This window comes from Teleopsis dalmanni, unplaced genomic scaffold (assembly GCF_002237135.1).
Source record: "Teleopsis dalmanni isolate 2A unplaced genomic scaffold, ASM223713v2 unscaffolded_contig_3454, whole genome shotgun sequence".
Classification (NCBI taxonomy): Eukaryota; Metazoa; Arthropoda; class Insecta; order Diptera; family Diopsidae; genus Teleopsis; species Teleopsis dalmanni.
Genome location: NW_024034836.1, coordinates 1 through 4,965, shown reverse-complemented (window position 1 = coordinate 4,965; position 4,965 = coordinate 1). Strand labels below are relative to the sequence as shown.

General features: G+C 30.8%; 4 non-coding genes and 1 pseudogene across 4 annotated transcripts; all 5 read right to left on the bottom strand.

Moving 5' to 3' along the window:
* Positions 1 to 486: 486 nt before the first annotated feature.
* On the bottom strand, positions 487 to 605 carry LOC119665083. The gene has a single exon (XR_005251336.1). It is a non-coding gene; the product is annotated as a 5S ribosomal RNA (ribosomal RNA).
* Positions 606 to 1,445: 840 nt separating this feature from the next.
* On the bottom strand, positions 1,446 to 1,564 carry LOC119665080. Its single transcript, XR_005251333.1, has one exon. It is a non-coding gene; the product is annotated as a 5S ribosomal RNA (ribosomal RNA).
* A 1,050-nt stretch (positions 1,565 to 2,614) lies between these two features.
* On the bottom strand, positions 2,615 to 2,733 carry LOC119665082. Its single transcript, XR_005251335.1, has one exon. It is a non-coding gene; the product is annotated as a 5S ribosomal RNA (ribosomal RNA).
* A 1,076-nt stretch (positions 2,734 to 3,809) lies between these two features.
* LOC119665081 lies at positions 3,810 to 3,928 on the bottom strand. Its single transcript, XR_005251334.1, has one exon. It is a non-coding gene; the product is annotated as a 5S ribosomal RNA (ribosomal RNA).
* Positions 3,929 to 4,856: 928 nt separating this feature from the next.
* LOC119665084 lies at positions 4,857 to 4,965 on the bottom strand (annotated as a pseudogene; the record flags this gene model as incomplete).

Below are 4,965 nucleotides of genomic sequence, written 5' to 3'. Positions count from 1 at the left end.
TAGTGCTAGTGCTAGTGCTAGTGCTAGGGCTAGTGCTAGTGCTAGTGCTAGTGCTAGTGCTAGTGCTAGTGCTAATAAATAGGCGCAATCAATAGATTGTTGTTTTATTAAATTTTATTCAATAAGGACAAGGAATATAAGCAAAGCTTCTTAATTAGTAATTTTACTTGAAAAGTTTTCTATCATTTAAGGTTTTCATTCACGCTGGCACTCGTACTCACACTTGCACTCGCACTCGCATGCATGCCTATTGTACATTTTATATGGAACTGAACAAATCTTGAGCTTACGTGCATTTCGTATACGACACGATTACAATTTCAAAATTAAAAATGATGCGAATATACGTATACAGCAGAAATTAGTTAAATAATTGCATTTTATATAAATAAATAATAGATATGTGATATAAAGAAAAATATTATTAGTAACAAAATAAAATAAAAAAAAATTAAAACCGCAAAAAAAAGGAAAAAAGTGTTGTGGAGCCAACAACACGCGGTGTTCCCAAGCGGTCCCCCATCTAAGTACTAACCGCGCCCGACGCTGCTTAATTTCGGTGATCGGACGAGAACCGATGTATTCAACGTGGTATGGTCGTTGGCAAAGAAAGCGTTTCAAAAAATCTACATCTACCAGTATTTTAATCTTATTCTTATTCTTATTCTTATACGTACTACTTACTACGTACTATATATTATATGAAAAATGGAAAATAGAAAATACTCTAAAGCAATTTCCAAAGCTAAAATAAAATAGAAAAGTTTCTTTTTTCTTCTTCTCTAGTGAAGTTAATATGAACAGAATAGGAAAATTAAACTAAAACTGTTATTGAACATATCCGTGTTTGTATTTTACATGCTTAATTATGTAGTACTATTGCCTGTAATATTAACTTTAACTTTAACTTAATCTTTTAATTTTTATCTTTAAGAAGAAAAATTATTTATATTACTTATATTTTTATTAAAAAATTTTAACTATTGAATCTAATGCTACAGCTAGTGCTAATAAATAGGCGCAATCAATAGATTGTTGTTTTATTAAATTTTATACAATGAAGACAAGGAATATAAGCAAAGCTTCTTAAATAGTAATTTTACTTGAAAAGTTTTCTATCATTTAAGGTTTTCATTCACGCTGGCACTCGTACTCACACTTGCACTCGCACTCGCACTCATGCCTATTGTACATTTTATATGGAACTGAACAAAACTTGTGCTTACGGTGCATTGCGTATACGACACGATTACGATTTTCAAAATTCAAAATTCAAAATTAAAAATGATGCGAGTATACGTATATAGCAGAAATTAGTTAAATAATTGCATTTTATATAAATAAATAATAGATATGTGATATAAAGAAAAATATTATTAGTAACAAAATAAAATAAAAAAAAATTAAAACCGGAAAAAAAGGAAAAAAGTAAAAAAGTGTTGTGAAGCCAACAACACGCGGTGTTCCCAAGCGGTCCCCCATCTAAGTACTAACCGCGCCCGACGCTGCTTAATTTCGGTGATCGGACGGGAACCGATGTATTCAACGTGGTATGGTCGTTGGCAAAGAAAGTGTTTCAAAAAATCTACATCTACCAGTATTTTAATCATTATTCTTATTCTATTCTTTATTCGTATACGTACTACTTACTACGTACTACTATATATATGGAAAATGGAAAAATAGAAAATAGAAAATAGAAAATGAAAATAGAAAATACTCTAAAACTATTCTCCCAAAGCTATTTCTTTTTCATTCAAAATTTAATAAAAATAAAATAAAAAGTTGTCTTTTTCTTTTCTAGTGAAGTTAATATTAACAGAATAGGAAAATTAAACTAAAACTGTTATTGAACATATCCGTGTTTGTATTTTACATGCTTAATTATGTAGTACTATTGCCTGTAATATTAACTTCAATATTAACTTTAACTTTAACTTAATCTTTAAGGAAGAATAAAATTTTATACATACTTATATTTTTATTAAAAAATTTAACATATGAATGCTAGTGCTACTGCTAGTGCTAGTGCTAGTGCTACTGCTAGTGCTAGTGCTAGTGCTAGTGCTAGTGCTAGTGCTAGTGCTAGTGCTAGTGCTAGTGCTAGTGCTAGTGCTAGTGCTAGTGCTATTGCTAGTGCTAGTGCTAGTGCTAGTGCTAGTGCTAGTGCTAGTGCTAGTGCTAGTGCTAGTGCTAGTGCTAATAAATAGGCGCAATCAATAGATTGTTGTTTTATTAAATTTTATTCAATAAGGACAAGGAATATAAGCAAAGCTTCTTAATTAGTAATTTTACTTGAAAAGTTTTCTATCATTTAAGGTTTTCATTCACGCTGGCACTCGTACTCACACTTGCACTCGCACTCGCATGCATGCCTATTGTACATTTTATATGGAACTGAACAAATCTTGAGCTTACGTGCATTTCGTATACGACACGATTACAATTTCAAAATTAAAAATGATGCGAATATACGTATACAGCAGAAATTAGTTAAATAATTGCATTTTATATAAATAAATAATAGATATGTGATATAAAGAAAAATATTATTAGTAACAAAATAAAATAAAAAAAAATTAAAACCGCAAAAAAAAGGAAAAAAGTGTTGTGGAGCCAACAACACGCGGTGTTCCCAAGCGGTCCCCCATCTAAGTACTAACCGCGCCCGACGCTGCTTAATTTCGGTGATCGGACGAGAACCGATGTATTCAACGTGGTATGGTCGTTGGCAAAGAAAGCGTTTCAAAAAATCTACATCTACCAGTATTTTAATCTTATTCTTATTCTTATTCTTATTCTTATTCTTATTCTTATACGTACTAGTTACTACGTACTATATATAATATGGAAAATGGAAAATGGAAAATAGAAAATACTCTAAAGCTATTTCCAAAGCTATTTTATTTTATTTTTCATTTCAATTTAATAAATAGAAAGTTTCTTTTTCTTCTCTATTGAAGTTAATAGAACGAATAGAAAATTAAACTAAAACTGTTATTGAACATATCCGTGTTTGTATTTTACATGCTTAATTATGTAGTACTATTGCCTGTAACATTAACTTTAACTTTAACTTAATCTTTAAGGAAGAATAAAATTATTATACATACTTATATTTTTATTAAAAAATTTAACATATGAATGCTAGTGCTACTGCTAGTGCTAGTGCTAGTGCTACTGCTAGTGCTAGTGCTAGTGCTAGTGCTAGTGCTAGTGCTAGTGCTAGTGCTAGTGATGCTAGTTGCTAGTGCTAGTGCTAGTGCTAGTGCTAGCTAGTGCTAGTGCTAGTGCTAGTGCTAGTGCTAGTGCTATTGCTAGTGCTAGTGCTAGTGCTAGTGCTAGTGCTAGTGCTAGTGCTAGTGCTAGTGCTAGTGCTAATAAATAGGCGCAATCAATAGATTGTTGTTTTATTAAATTTTATTCAATAAAGACAAGGAATATAAGCAAAGCTTCTTAATTAGTATTTTTACTTGAAAAGTTTTCTATCATTTAAGGTTTTCATTCACGCTGGCACTCGTACTCACACTTGCACTCGCACTCGCATACATGCCTATTGTACATTTTATATGGAACTGAACAAAACTTGTGCTTACGGTGCATAGCGTATACGACACGATTACGATTTTCAAAATTCAAAATTAAAAATGATGCGAGTACACGTATACAGCAGAAATTAGTTAAATAATTGCATTTTATATAAATAAATAATAGATATGTGATATAAATAAAAATATTATTAGTAACAAAATAAAATAAAAAAAAATTAAAACCGCAAAAAAAAGGAAAAAAGTAAAAAAGTGTTGTGGAGCCAACAACACGCGGTGTTCCCAAGCGGTCCCCCATCTAAGTACTAACCGCGCCCGACGCTGCTTAATTTCGGTGATCGGACGAGAACCGATGTATTCAACGTGGTATGGTCGTTGGCAAAGAAAGCGTTTCAAAAAATCTACATCTACCAGTATTTTAATTATTCTTATTCTTATTCTTATTCTTATTCTTATACGTACTAGTTACTACGTACTATATATTATATGGAAAATGGAAAATGGAAAATAGAAAATACTCTAAAGCTATTTCCAAAGCTATTTTATTTTATTTTTCATTTCAATTTAAATAAAATAGAAAAGTTTCTTTTTTCTTCTTCTCTAGTGAAGTTAATATGAACAGAATAGAAAAATTAAACTAAAACTGTTATTGAACATATCCGTGTTTGTATTTTACATGCTTAATTATGTAGTACTATTGCCTGTAATATTAACTTCAATATTAACTTTAACTTTAATTTTATCTTTAAGGAAGAATAAAATTATTATATATACTTATATTTTTATTAAAAAATTTAACATATGAATGCTAGTGCTACTGCTAGTGCTAGTGCTAGTGCTGGTGCTAGTGCTAATAAATAGGCGCAATCAATAGATTGTTGTTTTATTAAATTTTATACAATGAAGACAAGGAATATAAGCAAAGCTTCTTAAATAGTAATTTTACTTGAAAAGTTTTCTAACATTTAAGGTTTTCATTTACGCTGGCACTCGTACTCACACTTGCACTCGCACTCACACTCGCATACATGCCTATTGTACATTTTATATGGAACTGAACAAAACTTGTGCTTACGGTGCATTGCGTATACGACACGATTACGATTTTCAAAATTCAAAATTCAAAATTCAAAATTAAAAATGATGCGAGTACACGTATACAGCAGAAATTAGTTAAATAATTGCGTTTTACATAAATAAATAATAGATAGGTGTATAAAAAAAAATATTATTATTTACAAAATAATATAAAAAAAATTAAAACCGGAAAAAAAAGGAAAAAAGTAAAAAAGTAAAAAAGTGTTGTGAAGCCAACAACACGCGGTGTTCCCAAGCGGTCCCCCATCTAAGTACTAACCGCGCCCGACGCTGCTTAATTTCAGTGAGCGGACGAAAACCGATGTATTCAACGTGGTAT